We start from the raw sequence: 18,948 nt of genomic DNA on the forward strand, positions 1-18,948 counted from the left end.
AGTGGGCCATTCAGCCCCTCGAGCCTGTTACACAGGAACAGGAGTAGGCCATCCAGCTCCTCGAGCCAGTTAAATAGGAACAGGAGTAGGCCCTTCACCCCCTCGAGCATGTTACATAGGTACAGGAGTAGGCCATTAAGCCCCTCAAGCCTGCTACATTGGAACAGGAGTGGGCCATTCAGCCCCTCGAGCCTGTTACATACGAACAGGAGTGAGCCATTCAGCCCCTCGAGCCTGTTACATAGGAACTGGAGTGGGCCATTAAGCCCCTCAAGCCTGCTACATTGGAACAGGAGTGGGCAATTCAGCCCCTCGAGCCTGTTACATAGGAACAGGAGTGGGCCATTCAGCCCCTCGTGCCCGTTACATAGCAACAGGAGTGAGTCATTCAGCCCCTCGAGCCTGTAACATAGGAACAGGAGTGGGCCATTCAGCCCCTCGAGCCTGTTACATAGAAACAGGAGTAGGCCATTCAGCCCCTCGAGCCTGTTACATAGAAACAGGAGTAGGCCATTCAGCCACTTGAGCTTTTCAATTCCCCTCGCACGACTGACCCTTTCTCCCACTTTCAGAATTCCCGTTCGACCTGGACCCCTCCCCCTGGCCTCTTACCCTCTCTAGATCTTTTCATGGCTCACTGCCGCCGTGACATCGGCCATCTCCATTTCTCTGCTCCCCTCACTCACTCCAACCTACCTCCCTCTGAACTTGCAGCACTCCATTCTCTTAGATCCAACCCTGACATTGTCATTAAACCTGCTGACAGGGGTGGTGCTGTTGTTGATTGGCGAACTGACCTCTACCTAGCGGAAGCTGAATGCCAACCCTCCGACACCTCCTCCTACCTCCACCTGGACCATGACCCCACTACCGAATATCAAACCACCGTTTCCAAGACTGTCACTGACCTCATCTCCTCTGGAGATCTTCCCCCCATGGCCACCAACCTCATAGTTCCCCAACCCTGCACAGCCCGCTTCTACCTCCTTCCCAAGATCCACAAACAGGGCTGCCCTGGTAGACCCATCATTTCAGCCTGTTCTTGCCCCACGGAACTTATCTCTTCCTATCTCGACTCTATCTTTTCTCCCCTTGTCCAGTCTCTTCCCACCTACATCCGCGACTCTTCGGACGCCCTCCACCACTTTAACAGTTTCCAGTTTCCTGGCTCCAACCGCTTCCTTTTCACTGGACATACAATCCCTCTACACCTCCATCCCCCACCAGGATGGCCTGAGAGCGCTCTGCTTCTTCCTTGAACAGAGGCCCATCCAGTCCCCATCCACCACCACCCTCCTCCGTCTGGCTGAACTTGTTCTCACATTGAACAACTTCTCCTTTGACTCCACTCATTTCCTCCAAATCAAAGGTGTTACTCTGGGTACCCGCATGGGTCCTAGCTATGCCTGCCTTTTCGTGGGATATGTGGAACACTCTTTGTTCCAGTCCTACTCGGGTCCCCTCCCTCACCTCTTTTTCCGATGCATTGATGACTGTATCGGTGCCGTTCCCTGCTCTCGCCCTGAACTAGACAATTTCATTCACTTTGCCTCCAATTTCCACCCTTCCCTCACCTTCACATGGTCCACCTCCGACTCTTCCCTTCCCTTCCTCGACTTCTCCGTCTCCATCTCTGGGGATAGGTTATTGACCAACATTCACTACAAGCCCACTGACTCCCACAGCTACCTGGACTACACTTCCTCCCACCCCGCCTCCTGTAAGGACTCTATTCCATTCTCCCAGTTTCTCCGTCTCCGCCACATCTGCTCCAACGATGCCACCTTCCACACCAGTGCTTCCGACATGTCTTCCTTTTTCCTCAACCGAGGATTCCCCTCTACCGTGGTTGACACGGCCCTCGACTGTGTTCGTTCTATCTCCCGCACTTCTGCCCTCACCCCTGCTCCTCCCTCCCGGAACCATGATAGGGTTCCCCTTGTCCTCACCTTTCACCCCACCAGCCGCCACATTCAACGGATCATCCTCCGCCATTTCCGCCACCTCCAAAGTGATACCACCACCAAACACATCTTCCCCTTCCCTTTCAGCATTCTGTAGGGACCGCTCCCTCCGAGACACCCTAGCCCACTCCTCTATCACCCCCAGCACCCCTTCCCCTTTGCCTGGCACCTTCCCATGCAAGCGCAGGAGATGAAACACCTGCCCTTATACCTCCACCCTTCCCACTGTCCAGGGCCCCAAACACCCCTTCCAGGTGAAACAGCGATTTACTTGTACTTCTCGCAATCTAGTATACTGTATTCGCTGCTCACGATGCGGTCTCCTCTACATTGGGGAGACCAAACGCAGATTGGGTGACCGCTTTGCGGAACACCTCCGTTCAGTCCGTAAGGTTGACCCCGAGCTTCCGGTTGCCTGTCATTTTAATTCACCGCCCCATTCCCACTCGGACCTCACTGTCCTCGGCCTCTTGCATTGTTCCACGGAAGCTCAACGTAAACTCGAGGAACAGCACCTCATCTTCCGATTAGGCACTTTACAGCCTTCCGGACTCAATATCGAGTTCAATAATTTCTGATCATAACCTCGGCCCCTATTACATTTTTACTTATATTTTTTATCCACACCTTTGTTTTGGCCTTCCCCCCCACCTTTTTTTTTCTCTCTCCCATATGGCAGCCGTCTCCCATTCTGCCAGCGCAATTCACACCTAATCTAGAGCCGTCTTTTGTCTCCACTAGTCCTATCACCATCTCGTCTCGTTTTGAATACCTCTTAATGTCTCTTCTTCTCTTTTGTTCTCTCCCAGCCTGGCCTCTTAATCTATTTCATTCGCTGTGCCGCTTTAGTCTTGACAAAGGGTTTTGACCCGAAACGTCAACTCTAATTTCTCTCCACGGATGTTGCCTGGCCTGCTGAGTTTTTCCAGCATTTTCTGTTGTTATTTCGGATTTCCAGCATCTGCAGTATTTTGCTATCATACAATTATATCATGAATTGTTTCTGTTGCAACTCCATTTTCTCGCCATTGACACTCATACCTAACAAGAATCTATCACTTTGTGTGGTCAGACCTGTGATTCCGAGTGCTCTAATGTCAGACACCAGTTTCAGTGTTGACTTTGCTATAGTTGGTCGTTGGCCCCTCGGAACGCTCCGATTTTAACCCATCCCAACCACTGCGAATAGGATGGGCAGGTAGTTAAAATGGCGGTCGGGGGCTTGCATTGTGTTTGCTGCTCGGTTCCACCCTTCCCTGATTTTAATTCTCGGGTTTTGGGGAGCATGGAGAATGCCAGCTGCAGACAGACGGGGCCTGGTAAATATTGAAATGTCAGGGTCCGATGAGATCATTCGGACCCTGATGTAATTTTACTGATGAAAAGTGTGAAGCCAGTAAATGAAAGTGGCAAACAGGATCGGTCCAGAAAAGACCCTGGTAAGTGCTCCTCCTGGACCAACAAGGAAACCTCAGGCCTCCTCTACCCTGGTCTTTCCCCCCAACCGCCTCCGGCCAGGACCCTCTTGCCTTGCCTATGATCCCTGTCAGCGTCCGGCTCCCGCCCTGATTTCAGCCCCACTTCCAGCTCCCACTCCGATTCTGGCTCCTTCCCCAATTCCCGCTCCCGCTCCTATTCTGGCTCATGCCCCGATTCCAGCTCCAGCCCCGATTCCCGCTCCCACCCCGATTCCTGCTCTCGCCTTTGTTTCGGCCCCGATTCCCGCTCCCACCTCGATTCCAGCCCTGATTCCCACTTACGCCCCAATTCCTGCTCCTGCCGATTCCCGCCCCGATTCCCATTCCCGTTCCCAACTCAATTCCCGCTCCAGCCTTGATTACGGTCCCGATTCCTGGGCTCACATCAAATCCATCCCAATTCCCACTCCAGCCCAATTCCCGCTCCCACCCCAATTCCAGCCCCGATTCCTATTTACGCCCTGATTTCTGCTCCCACCCTGATTCCCGTTCCTGCCCCAGATTCCTGCTCCTACCCAGATTCCTGTTCCTGCCCAGATTCCTGCTCCCCCCTCAATTCCCGCTCCCACCCGATTTCCACTCCCACCTCAATTCCTACTCCCGCCCAGGTTCCTGCTCCTGCCCGGTTCCCACCCCCGCCCAGATTCCCGCTCCCACTCCGATTCCTGCTCCCATCGGGTTCGAAGCAAATTTCTAAATGAGGCCTGAGGAGTCCGTGGGGTTTCCCTCCCACCCTAAACGCACCTCCAGTTAAAATCGAGGCTGAAGATATTGGCAGCAACACAGTGTGATAGTGCTTCATAGTTTACTGGTCCAATAGATATATTGTGCACAACTTCACTCTTGGTCTCTCATAGAGACTGCAAATCATATGTTGGAATTATTAGATTGTGTGTATTTATGGCAGATTCAGGATAGAACACTGTTGCATAAAGCAATCATCTTAACCCTTTAGCAAGCTTTAAACAACAGCTGGGATACTTTGGTTAAAAACTAGCTTGAAAATATCTTAATTATTCCATTATTTTACACCAAATCTATTTGATGAGAGGACTTTAAGGTCATTTTGATTACCGCAATAGTTTAGCAGGATTGCTTTCATTGAAGTATGACAATGCTGTCACATCCGTCAGCATTCTGCAGTTACCTCGGTAACGTTGTTAGTCTTACAATGAGATTTATGACACTCTAATGAGTAATTAATTGAGATATGTGTGCAGCAGGTTATAAAGACCCAGCACGACATAACCCTAAAGGCTTACTAATGAGGAGTGTTTGAGCAAATCTCCTGTTGTTTCATTCAACAGATGGGCTACAAATCATTTGTGGAATGAAGAATACGTTAAGAAAAATCCTTATAAAATTCAGCGAGACCCAACAGTGCAGTGAAATGGTCCGAGTTCATTTTCTGGTTTAATTTGGTGCAATACAGTGCCCAATGTTTCATTTCTTTCACTAATATAAACCAGACCACAAGGCTCCAGAGGGTCAGTTTTACGAAGTCCAAGGGCTGGATTTTCTGAATGGGAAGTTTTTGGAGGCGGGACTGCTGCTTGCCGGGTCTCAGTCCCGCCTCCATCAGCTTCTGGCCAACCAGCGGGAATTTCCCCTGATTGACCTTGTTAAGCCCCCCGGCAGGCTCAGCAGGCCAATTAGGGGGAAGTCAGTGACAGAGCACGTCAACGTATGATGTGTCATCTGTCAAGAACTTTTGAAAGAAGAAATGTCATCGTTTGACAGCTCTGTGAAGCTGTCAAACAATGACATTCTGTGTAGTTTGATGAGACCTTGTGTTCAGGACTCATCAAACCTTTCTACTTTGCAGAAATCAGCTGGCTGTTGGATCGGAGGATGCAACAGCCAGTCTGTGATTTCTAAAATGGAGATGTCGGGACTTCGGCTCCACAGCGGCTGAAGGCTGTAGGCAGAAACAAAGGTAAGTTAACATAGAAACATAGAAGATAGGAGCAGGAGTAGGCCATTCGGCCCCTCGAGCCTGCTCTGCCATTCAATCAGATCATGGCTGATCATCCAAACTCAGTACCCTGTCCCTGCCTTCTCCCCATATCCCTTGATCCCTTTAGCCCTTAGAAATATATCTAACTCCTTCTTGAATATATTTAATGAATTGGCCTCAACTGCCTTCTGTGGTAGAGAATTCCACAGGTTCACCACTCTCTGGGTGAAGAAATTCCTCCTCATCTCTGTCCTAAATGGCTTACCCCTTATCCTTAGACTGTGACCCCTGGTTCTGGACTCCCCGGCCATTGAGAACATCCTTCCTGCATCTAGTCTGTCTAGTCCTGTTAGAATTTTATAAGTTTAAATGAGATCCCCTCTCATTCTTCTAAACTCCAGCAAGTATAAGCCCAATCTACCCAATCTCTCCTCATACGTCATTCCTGCCATCCCAGGTATCAGTCTGGTGAATCTTCGCTGCACTCCCTCCATGGCAAGAACATCCTTCCTCAGATACCAAAACTGCACACAATACTCAAGATGTGGTCTCACCAAGGCCCTGTACAACTGCAGCAAGACATCCTTGTTCCTGTACTCGAACCCTCTCGCTATGAAGGCCAACATACCATTTGCCTTCTTAACCGCCTGCTGCACCTGCATGCTTACCTTCAGCGACTGGTGCACAAGGACACACAGGTCTCGTTGCACTTCCCCTTCTCCCAATCTATTGCCGTTCAGATAATAACCTGCCTTCCTGTTTTTGCCACCAAAGTGGATAACCTCGCATTTATCCACATTATACTGCATCTGCCATGCATCTGCCCAATAACCCAACCTGTCCAAATCATACTGGAGTTTCTCGGCATCCTTCTCACAGCACACACACCCACTCAGCTTTGTGTCGTCTGCAAACTTGGAGATATTACATCTAGTTCCCTCGTCTAGATCATTAATATATATTGTGAATAGCTGGGGTCCTAGGACCGATCCCTGCGGTACCCCACTAGTCACTGCCTGCCACTCGGAAAAAGACCCATTTATTCCAACTCTTTGCTTCCTGTCTGCCAACCAGTTCTCTATCCAAGTCAGTACCTTGCCCCCAATCCCATATGCCTTAACTTTACACGTTAATCTCTTATGCGGGACCTTATCGAAACATTTTCTTTTACTTTACACTCACCTCACATATTTACCACTCCACATTTGCACCCATCACTCTCCTCTACATCGCACTTTCAGACCCCTCCGACTCCCTCTAACCTTCTACTCACCTCCTACACCCCGGGGGTTCCCCCAGGTCGGGAAGCCCGCACTTCAGCACAAAAAATGAGGATAATCCTATTTTCTGCCTGTTAACTACCTGTTAACAGGCAGTTAATAGGCTTTAATCCCTTCCTGCCTCCAAGGAGATGGAACCCGGGGCAGGACGGCTTCCCGCCTCCTGGCAAGAGGGCACGGAGGCGGGTTGGGGGCGGGTTTGCCACCCGCCCCCAAATTCTGCAACTTTCCCAGCAGTCCCACCTCCATACCCGCCTCCTCGGGGCTGAGAAAATCCAGCACCATGTTTCCAGTGAGGGCCTTCACCATCAGCAGTCCGGGTTGGAAATTATTAACATGATGATTGGCTGACCACCCATCAAGGCAGTGTGTCCTCAAGTTCCCAGTAAGCGAGACTCCACACCAGGGGCGCAGACCCGTATAATTGCCTTCCAAAGTGCTTTCATCCACCACAGACTCCAGGGGCAATATGCTCTGAGGCCTAGGGCACCAGCGGGGACTCGAATGCAGCCAACGGTTTACTGGAAGACCGCGGGCGCGCTGCTCGCATGCGACAGAATAAGTCAACTTGGATCAAATGGTATGCTGGGATTCTCACCGGTGCTGTGAGGATTTGACCGCCCTGGCAACCCCCAATTTTAACCTCTCACGCCCAATGTGAATGGGGTTAAAATGGTGGTAATGTGGCGGATCGCCACCTAAACGGGCGCAATCCACTTTTCCGTCCGTGGACAATAAATCGGGCACCTTGCCTTTAAGAAGCATGCTGCCTTTAAGGCATGACAAAGGAGCGGGCGTCGCCCTCAGTGTGTACTCAAAAGCGCGGGCGTCGCCCTCATTCTGTTTTCGGGTTTAGCAGAGAGAAGAGCTGGAGCAGCCATCTCTCAAGAGAATGTAATAAAAGCCATGTGTTCCTCAGATCGGTTCGGCCTCCATTCATGTTCCGCGGCAGCCTCAAGATTGGTGACCCCGACGCTCAGAACGTATTCCGAGCAATGCAATGGTGGACACGAATGCAGTTTCCGTGAAACTGCCGGAGTTTTGGGAAAACCAGCCCGAAGCCTGGTTCCTCCAAGCTGAGTCCCGATTCCGGCTGCGACACATCACCACAGATGGGACGAAGTATGACTACCTCGTCGCATCACTCGGTAGCTCCACAGTCACAAAGGTCTGGATAGCGCTGCAGAACTCACCAGAGGAGGGCAAGTATGCACATCTTAAGGCCGCGCTCCTTAAAAAATTTACGACCTCGACATACCAGCGAAACTGCCGCCTCCTCGACCTTCCAGGCCTCGGTGACGCCTCACCGTCAGACCTCCTCTCCCACATGCTCTCACTCACCGACGAGAGCCCACCCGGGTCCCTCTTCCGCATGCTGTTCATCCGCCAGCTACCTCCCAGCATCCGCCCAGCGATCGTGGCGTCCGGCCTCACGGACCTAGAAGCCCTGGCCGACGAGGCCGACAAGCTGCTGTCCGCTCACTCCAGCCGCGACGTCGCTCCGGACCTGGCAGCCACAGCCTGGGCGCGCCCCTCACCGGCCACCATGCGGCCACAAGGCCCAGCCACGGGGCCCACGGGGCCTTCGCGCCCCACAAACCCGGGCTACTGTTACTACCACGCATGGTTCGGCGCCAGGGCACAACGGTGCACACCTACCTGCTCCTTCAAGTCCGCCCCCGTACCAGCCCCCATGATGGCCGTGGGCCACGCGGGCTCCCTGCTGTACGTCACGGATGACAAAACCGGCCGCCGGTTCCTGTGCGACACTGGAGCTCAGCACAGCATCATCCCGGCCTCCGCCCTCGACATCCAAAAGGGCGAACGAGGACAGGCGCTGGCTGCCGCTAACGGCTCGGACATCCGGACGTACGGCACCCGCACAGTCACCCTTGACCTCGCTGGTCGCCGCTACCGATGGGAGTTCATCACTGCCAAGGTGCTCTCCCCTCTCATCGGCGCAGACCTCCTGTGCGCCCACGGCCTACTGGTAGACATCCCTCGACACCGCCTCGTGGACATGAACACCATGTCCGCCATCCTGGGCGCCATGGCCCCCCGTCAACCCGCCGACATGGCGTCACAGTGCCACGCCCGGGCCACGGATGACTACTCGGCACTCCTGGCCGAATTCCCGGCCCTCACCAACCCGACCTTCTCCGCGGAGGTCGCCAAACATGGGGTGGAACGCTTCATCCCCACCACAGGCCCCCCAGTGTACGCCCACGCCTGCAGGCTGGACCCGGCCAAACTGGAGATCGCGCGGACCGAGTTTGCCACTATGGAACAGCTCGGCATCATCCGCCGCTCCAACAGTCCCTGGGCCTCCCCACTCCACATCGCCCCCAAACCAGGCGGGGGTTGGCGCCCCTGCGGGGATTACCGCCGCCTCAACGACGCCACCACCCCTGATCGGTACCCCGTGCCGCACATTCAGGACTTCTCAGCTAGACTGGCCGGCCGCTCAGTCTTTTCCAAAGTCGACCTGGTGCGCGGCTACCACCAAGTCCCCGTCCACCCCGCGGACGTCCCCAAGACGGCCGTAATCACCCCCTTCGGGCTTTTCGAGTTCCTGCGGATGCCCTTCGGCCTCAAAAATGCGGCCCAGGCATTCCAACGACTCATGGACTCGGTCCTTCGGGACCTGAAGTTCCTGTTCGTCTACCTGGACGACATCCTGGTAGCCAGTTCCTCCAAGCAGGAACACCTCAAACACCTTCGCATCCTATTCGGGCGCCTCAGTGACCACGGGCTCATCCTCAGCCCAGCCAAGTGCCAGTTCGGCCTGGACAAGATCGACTTCCTCGGCCACCACATCACCCATGCTGGGGCCATTCCCCTCCCCACCAAGGTGCAGGCCGTCCAGCAATTTCCCCGCCCCACCACCATCAAAGGACTCCAGGAGTTCCTCGGGATGGTGAATTTCTACAACCGCTTCATCCCCAAAGCGGCGTCCCTCATGAGGCCCCTGTATGAAGCCCTCTGGGGCAGGAGCGGCAAGATGGCGGTCGAATGGACGGCAGACGTATCAGCCACCTTCAACTCCACCAAGACCGCGCTCGCCGACGCCACCCTGCTCGCGCACCCACGGCCCAATGCCAGAGTAGCGCTCACCACGGACGCCTCCGACCACGCGGTCGGCGCCGTGTACGAGCAGTGGGTCGACGGTGCCTGGCAACCACTTGCCTTCTTCAGCCACCAACTACGCCCCCCGGAGGTCAAGTACAGCACCTTCGACCGCGAGCTCCTCGCGCTGTACCTGGCGGTCCGCCATTTTCGTTTTTTGCTGGAGGGCCACCCCTTCACTGCGTTTGTCGACCACAAACCCCTGACATTCGCAATGGCAAAGACAACCGACCCCTGGTCCACCAGGCAGCAGCGCCAGCTCGCGGCAGTGTCCGAGTTCATCACGGACATCCAACACGTCTCCGGCCGAGACAACGTGGGAGCCGACTGCCTCTCCCGCCCCGCCATCCATGCCGCACACCTGGCAGTCGACTACGCTCAACTCGCAGCAGACCAGCTCACGGACCCTGATCTGCTCTCCGCACCTACCAACCTACCAGGGCTACGCCTGGCCGACGTCGCCTGCGGCCCGACCGCAGTCACGGTCAAGTGCGACATATCCCTATCTCAACCTCGGCCCGTCGTCCCAGCGTCCTGGCGCCACCGGGTATTCGAGATTCTCTACAACCTCTCCCACCCCGACGCCCGCGCATCCATCAAATTGGTAGCCAGCCGCTTTGTCTGGCGCGGCCTTCGCAAGGATGTGCGTACTTGGGCCAACTCCTGCTTAGCCTGCCAACGGGCCAAGGTGCAGCAACACACGAAAGCACCCCTCGAGGAGTTCACCGTCCCTTCACGTAGATTCGACCACATCCACGTGGACATCGTCGGGCCCCTGCCGCCGTCGCAAGGCCACACGCACTTGCTGACGATCGTCGACCGCACCACGCGCTGGCCCAAGGCAATTCCACTGACCTCTACCACCACCGCCGACATCGCCAGAGCCTTCGTCAGCACCTGGGTCGCACGGTTCGGCGTCCCCTCCGACATGACGTCGGACAGAGGTCCGCAATTTACCTCTGAACTCTGGACCGCCATCGCACGCAATCTCGGGGTGACCATTCACCGCACCACAGCGTACCACCCCCAAGCCAACGGACTGTGTGAGCGGTTCCACAGATCCTTGAAGGCATCTCTTCGAGCCAGCCTCCAGGACGGCACCTGGACCGACCGACTCCCGTGGGTCCTCCTCGGCCTGCGCTCCGCGGTTAAAGAAGACCTCCACGCATCGGCAGCAGAGCTCATGTACGGCCAGCCGCTGCGCGTACCCGGCGAGTTCCTGCCCACCGCCACGACACCCTGGTCAGCCGACCAGCAACGCCACGACTCCGCCTCACCGGCGCTACAGTTCGCCCCGGTGCCCATTGCCCGGCACGGCGAATCCACCTCACACGTCCCGCTAAGCCTGCACCAGGCACGGTTCGTTTTCGTCCGGCACGACGCCCACCGCGGACCCCTTCAACCCCCATACGACGGGCCCTACAAAGTGCTACAGGCTGGGGACAAATTTTTCGACCTACAAGTGGGCGACAGGACTGAAAAAGTGTCGGTTGACCGACTCAAGCCAGCACACTCAGAGCCCGGTGAGCAGGTCCCAGTAGCTCGTCCACCGCCACGCGGCCGACCTGCCCTCAAGCCAGTACACCCGGCTGCTCCACGCCCGGCCGTTGCACGTCCACCGGCGTCCGACAAGAGCCGCTCCGGCCGGCCCATCAGACCGCCGCACCGTCTCGTCCACACCTCCTAAGCGGATTCTGGGGGGAGCTGTGTGGCGGATCGCCACCTAAACGGGCGCAATCCACTTTTCCGTCCGTGGACAATAAATCGGGCACCTTGCCTTTAAGAAGCATGCTGCCTTTAAGGCATGACAAAGGAGCGGGCGTCGCCCTCAGTGTGTTTTCGGGTTTAGTAGCGAGAAGAGCTGGAGCAGCCATCTCTCAAGAGAATGTAATAAAAGCCATGTGTTCCTCAGATCGGTTCGGCCTCCATTCGTGTTCCGCGGCAGCCTCAACAGTAAAGTACTTACCGCTCTGTTCTCGTGGCTCCCCTGCCAGCCGCCATTTTAACTCCCAGGTTTTGGGAAGCGCCACGATATTCGGCATGGGCCGGCGTGGGCCACGTGAATATGTTAAATTCGGGGTCCCATGATGCGATTGGGACGTGACGCGATTGGAACTATGGATTGTGTAATTGACTCACACGGTGCCGTTCACGCCAGTGAAACCTGGTGGCAAACATAAGCCAGGCCAGAAGCGGCTCAGGGACACCAATGCTGTTAATGGTTTCCTTGTGAACCAGAAGGAGCAAGAGCTTACAACTCCCCCACACCCCAGTCTCCCGACCCTGATGCCCTCCTTACACCCAGCCACCTGCCCACCCACCCCCTCCCCCCACCCCACGACAAATTACCTTATTGTCGAGAACTGTTCCCTCGGGGCTCTATGATGGTTCATATCAACAGCTTGCAAATGGTGGAAACACCATATCATATTCCATGGTTGGAGGGAGGGTCGGAAAATGAAAGCCTTGGGGGGGAAAAATTGGGTATCGCCCATTCTGGGGTGCTAATATCGGCCGGGCGCAAAGTTTAGCGCCCGGCGCTAATTATCGCCTCTGACTGCAAGTTTCACCTCTATCGCCCCTCGAGGTGATTGGAGCGCTAAATCAGGCGCTACACACCTCTCTTAAGGCGCAAGCGTCAGGGAGCGAGGCGCTACCTCAGAACGCTACCGAGCTCAGCCGATGCCAATTACCATGGAAGCCAGACAGACTGCCGCCGTCCAGGTTATAAAAGGGAGGGGTCATCTTGCTGGCCAGCCACACCCTGCTCATTGCAGCCTTGAATCACAGCCTGGAGAGACCTCAAAAGCAATTGTGTTGTAAGCACTAATGGATAGGCCCAGGGAAAGAGCTCGGCATTTAGGAACCTCAAAAGTGGTGCTGAGGGCCAAAACTCCTTAGGACAGCGTTAAAACCAAAAGTTTTGCCGACAAGAAAAGGCAGGAAGCACCCGCCTTTAAATAGCACTAACTTCCTAGTACCCCATTAGCGCCCCCTGGAGGCGCTAAAGGGAGGCGCAAACCAACCAAATTTTTTTAAATTGAAATCTGTTACTCAAACGTTACACACTACTCAGAATGGTTAGAAATGAGTCAGAAGTATAGTGAGCTGATTGGTCAGCTGATTAGCATAATTAATCATGGCTCCAAGTATAGGTCTTGACCTGGTTTATTTCCCCTGACTGTTGCTGCAATTCTATGGGGAAAAAATTGGGTTGCTTTGCACCTCCCGTTAGCGGCCTAGGGGGGCACTAACAGGGCGCAAAATACATAGCGCCCAGGCACGGCGCCGCTAACATCTCCAGTGAAATTCAGCGGGAGGTTAACGGCGGCGGTAGCCAGTAGCGCCCCCGTAGCGCTGCGCCTCCGGCGATGATGTCATCGCCGTGTGCTGCGCCCCGGCTGCAAACTTCGGTCGCACCTCCTGATCTACTGCTGGATGCTATGTCCGACAGGGTCAGTGGGGGCGTTTATGCGGCCGTGGTGGCGCTAATTAAAGGGGAGGTGCCGGGCGGCCATTTTTTTTGGGCTGCCTGCCAACACCTGCCACCTCTCGCTTCCTCCTGCGGGGTGCCGGCCCCGATCAGGCAACCCGGCACTCCTCTTGAGTGCCGGGCTCTTTTGCTGGCACCCTGCTCCCCAGTGGTCCAACAGGGCCCCGGTGTGCGTTGCTTTAAGCCCCTCCCCTTTAATCAGGGGAGGGAGGCCTGCAGTACCACGGCGCTACGTGCCAACGAGTGTGGCGCTGCTGCATGTAGCACCACGATATTGAATGGTAGTGCCCCAAGAGGGAGGGGGAGCGCTTCCAGTAGTCTCCAGCTTGGGGCGCTACCACTCAAATTACGGCGCAGGGGCGGTAACTTTATCGGGGCGCTAAAATTAGTGCCAGTGAAGTTAGCGCCCCAAAGGGGGCGTGACCCAATTTTTCACCCTATGAGTTTTGGGTGCTTTCTATAGTTGTTTAAACTTTCAATAGTCTACAGGGATTGGTCTGGCAGGAGCTTAAGTAATTTTTTTGGTGACTTAAAGGCTTGTGCACAAACCAGTTGCTCCCAGACATAGGTAGACCAGTAGGCCTGCTCTTGGCATTGAGCATCACTGGGAGAATGAGCAGAGGCCACCCAGAGCAGGACAAGTTGCTAGATGAGGGAGGAGGAGGAGGGGGAGTAGGGCTCTCAGCAGGAGGCCATATCTGTAGGGGGTCTTTCGGGAGCAGATCTGTTGGAGAATAGATTGCTGGAGTGCTGTGACACCCTGGAAGCTGCTTTGCACACTGGTACCCAGAACCATGATGGCAGCAGTCTGAGCTTCCATGGCAGTAAGCTGAGATTGCATGACAGAAGTCTGAGCTTCCAATGCAGCACTCAAACATTAGGTGGATGCTGCTGGTGCTGCAATGGAAGCCGAGACATGGGCCATCAGACGCAGCATCATGGTTGGCTGCACAAGTGTATTGATGAAGGTGAACGCCCATTTCATGTTGGAGAGGATGGGCTTCAAGTTCTGCGCAAAGCCCTTGGTGCTGGACTCCTCCATGCTCCTTGAAATTGAATGCAGGCTTTCTGCCAGGGTTCAGAGTGCACCCAGCATTTGGGTATATATACCCATCAGCCTTCTTCTGTAGCCTGGCCCATCAAAGTCATCACCTGAGTCCTCTGCAGCAGAACCCATGTGTGACGTCGCCTGCTGGGGAGCTGGCACCTGCGCTATCCTTTTACCCTGCCCTGTGCCTCACCACGTGCAGATCCCACCTCTATGCTACCCTCTAAACTATGTGCAGTGTCAGTATCTGGGCTGGTGGCTGTGACTGTGAAATAGAGTGACGGTGTGTCTTCATCATCACTGTCTTCTTGCTCTTCCTCTACTACCTGGGCAGGTTGCAGTTCTTGGGCATGTGAAAGGAAAAAGGGACAAAGGTTGCATTGTGTTGAGGGGAGAGGAGAAAGTATGAAGTGCATGCTTACACCATCAACAGCTTCTCTGTCAGAAGAGATTGCGGGATGAGGGAGAAGTGGGATGAGGATTAGATATATGGATACCCTCATCTTCAATGACCTAGGCCCCACTTGTGGCCACAGCCTCAGCAATGGCCCTTCCCATAATGGCCAGCACTGTCTCCTCCATGGGTTAGAACATGCTGGTGCACCTCTCCCCCTCCGGCTAGTTCCTGCTGCCTCTGGTTGTGCTCTACCTTCTCCTGCAGGAGAGAGGGAAGTGTGTCAGTGAGTGTCATGCAATCTGTGTGGGTGATGTGGCTGTCATGGTTGAATAGCTGGCAGTGTGTGCAAGCTGTGAGATGTGGGTTTGAGGCCTGTAACAGTGCTAAGCGTGTGAGGGTGAGGTGAAGCATATGAATGTTAGATGTGAGTCCTGATTGATAGAGATTATTGGTAGGTGAGTGATGGGGTGTGGTGAATTGAACAGTGGCTGAGGCTAGTGGTGCAGTTGGTAGGATATGGCATTTGAAGATGCATTCATGAGCCTTGACCACTCATGTGAAATCACGAAACTTCCTCCTGCACTGCATCCATGTTCTTGGACCTATACTTCTGGGCTTGACCTCCTCCACTATCTCTTGCCACTGCCTTCTGAGGATGTCTCGATGGCCTCCTGCCCACCTGAGGGTACAGGACATCTTTCCTCCATTCCACCAAGACCTCCAGTGCAGCGACCAAAATCCTTGGTGCCTGCTCTCTCCTATGGTCAGCCATTGTTGGTTGTGACAGACCCAGGGGCAGCTCCAGGAACAGACCCAAGGGAAGACCCAGCAGACAGACCCATCGACAGAACCAGGGGACAGACCCAGTGGACAGATCCAGGCACAGACCCAGCAGACAGTCCTGGGCACAGACCCAAAGGACAGACCCAGAGGACAGACCCAGTGGATAGACCCAGCGGACTGACCCAGCGACATACCTAGGGGACAGACCTAGGGGACAGACTCAGGAGACAGACCCATGGGACACACCCAGGTACAGACCCAGGGACGAGCTCAGAGACCGACCCAGGGTGGGTCAGTTCTGCCCTCGCAATCTGCAAAGCTGGTTTCAGCTAATGGAAACCCATTTCATAAAAAATTGGCCCTATCTCCAAAATGGAGGGTGAGAGAAAGGAGATAGAGGAAGAAGGATAAGTTAAACATTTTGGGGGAAAATTCAGTTGGTAGCGCCTCCCATTAGCACCTTAAGAGAGCGCTAAGTGGGGCGCAAAGCAACTAGCACCCGGGCGCGGCGATATCTGTGCCTCTCGCGAAATTGACCGGACATTTTGCGGCAGCGCTAAACAATACCGCCCGATCTCCTGCGCACGCAGATCTTGACATCATTCGAGAGTGCAACGCCCTTGGGGCGCCCCTGACCGGAAATTGAGTGGCACCCCCCTCCTTTCCACCTGGTGCAACCAACGACAGGTTGACTGGAATGCTTCCCAGTTGCTGTGGGGCTGGGGGGGCGCTATTTAAAGGGGGACTCTTCCTGGCTTTTGTGTGGTAGCCATTTTTGCACCACTCGTTCTGAGAGAGAGAGAGTGATTTTGAGAGAGACAAAGAGAGAAAGAGAGACTTCTGCATTGAGTCAATGCTGTCTGAGGTAGTTTTGGCTTCTGACCATAACTTTGCAGGTACTTTGCTTTTTGACCTTCATAACTTTGATTGCCTAGATACTATGGGGGCTGCAATGGATGGGAATGTCATTCTTCTCCATCACATTCGGAGGGCACAGAGACGCAGAGAGAGAGTAGCAATCATGGCCAGATGGAGGAGGGCCAACAGGCCTCGGTACAGGAGACCTTACCCTCCCAGGGTATTTCGCCAACAGTTCTCCTACATTAATATGTCTGAGGAGCACTGTTTGCGAAGGCTGTGATTCAGCAAGGAGGTGGTCACTGAGCTCTGCCAACTGCTTCAGCCAGATCTGCAGCCTCAACTGAGGAGCAGGACGTCTCTGTCAGAGGCAGTGAAGATAACAGTGGCTCTCAACGTTTATGCCACCGGCTCATTTCAATCAGCTACTGGGGACATCGCCAATATCTCCCAGTTCGCGGTGCATTGCTGCATCTGTCAGGTAACAAATGCCCTCTTTAAAAGGAGACGAGAGTACATCTCTTTCCCCATGACCCCAGACAAGCAGCAAGAACGCGCAACGGGCTTTGCGATGATAGCAGGCTTCCCCATGGTGCAGGGTGCCATTGACTGCAGGCATGTGGCTTTGCGGGCGCCGCAAGAGAATGCCAAGGATTTCCACAACCGAAAGGGCTTCCATTCCTTAAACGTCCAGTTGGTCTGTGACCACAGACAACTGATACTCGCTGTCAATGCCCACTTTCCTGGCAGCAGCCACAATGCCTTCATCCTGCGCCAGACTTCTGTGGCAGACCTTTTCCAGGCACCACATCACCTAGGAGGTTGGCTTCTCGGGGACAAGTGATATCCTCTGTGCACCTGGCTGATGACACTGCTCCATACGCCCAGCACCCCTGCTGAGCTACGATACAACGAGAGCCATCAAGCTACCAGGAACATCGTTGAGCACACAATCGGCGTGCTCAAGCAACAGTTCCGCTGTCTGGACCATTCTGAAGGAGCCCTGCAGTACTCGCCTGAGCGAGTCTCCCACTTCGTTGTTGTGTGCTGCATGCTGCATAACCTTGCAGTCCTCAGGACCCAGCCAATGACACCACATTGGAGCACCAGCAGAGGAGGAGGAGGAAGAGGAGAAGGAAGATGAGGAGGATGATCATCAGCAGCACCAAGGCGGGAGGGAGGCACAAAGTGGAAGGGCCGTCCGTCAAAGGCTCATAGCAAGTCGCTTCTAGGCCCCCTCTGAGGAAATGGCTTCTGCCATTCAAGCAACCTGAATGAAACCATCCCGCAACCCCTAAGCCAGTCAAGGCAACAATGATTGCAAAGATCAAACATGGACATTTTGAATACAGACACTTCTTTAGTTCACAAACTCTGTGTGTCTCATTTCCGCATGATAAAGTAATAGAAAGAAACACAAAAAAACCAATCACTCACATAACTGGCTCACAACCTGGAGACAAAGTCCAAAACAGTTTTAAAAATTTGACCACGAACCTCGGCCTTCAATAAAACAATGAAAAACATTTTGTCACACCTCCTACTTTTTGCCCTTCGAGGGTGATCTGCTTCCCTTGCGAAATTCCCCCCTTCCCACCCTTCAGCTCCTCCGTAATGGGACCCCAGTGGCTGCAGCAAGGCTGGTGGAAGGCTGCTGATTGTCACAACCTGAGACAGCAGATGCCCTTGAGGGACGGCCTCGACCAGCTCTGGGCCTGGAGGGCCCGGCTGCAGACTGCACGAACTCTGCATGGGCGGCAGCAGTCTGTCCTACAGGTGGTGGCAACTGCAGTGGAGAAGTGCCAGTGGTGGCAACAGGAATGCTGTCATCTTGAGAGAGGACAGCAACTCCCTGCTCGACCGACACACTGGCACTCCCACGGGGCAGCACTTCAGCGTCTGGAGCAATCTGATGGAGCACAGGTTGCTGGCCTGCTGCAGCGCGGTGAGAGCCCCGGGGAAATGTGCCCAATCCAGCGAGGGTGGCAGCAGTCAGTGCTCGCGTGGCCTCAATCTGCGTCTGCATGAGACCAGCCACTGACTGCATTGCAGCACTAAGCATTTGCGTGGCAGTCGCCTGTGCTACAGCGAAGTGCTCCACACTCCTTGCCATGATTCAATGGATTCGGGCAACTTTGCCACTGCAGCCATGAGCTCAGTGTGCCTGTGCTCCGCCTGGGCGCTCATTTTAGCGAGGACCTGCTCCTCCTCTGCGTCCAGTGCAGCAGGACTCGAAGCCATACTCTCCCTACAGGGAGAAGGCCTCCGAGCTTCCCTACCCCCATCGCGTTGCTGCAGCCTGCTGGGTCTTGGAGCTTCACCCTCATCAGACCATTCCCTCCTGCTCCCCTCCAGGGAAGGCGTGTTCCCAGTGTGGGCATGGGCTTCCTCGGGAGAGGGTTGCGCTGATGCTCCGGCTTCCTCTTCCTCCTCGCCTTCAGCTTCACTCCCACTGGCAGCTTGAGGGCCCGTCTCCTCAGCTGGTGAATCACCATCTGAAAGCAGGGAGGTACAAGAGTGGCTTTAGCGTGAGGACAGGGTGGCAGCAAGGGAGGAATGAGTGC

The sequence above is a fragment of the Somniosus microcephalus genome, chromosome 5 (assembly GCF_052327205.1).
Source record: "Somniosus microcephalus isolate GS21.2 chromosome 5, FLI_Smic_1.0, whole genome shotgun sequence".
Lineage (NCBI taxonomy): Eukaryota > Metazoa > Chordata > Chondrichthyes > Squaliformes > Somniosidae > Somniosus > Somniosus microcephalus.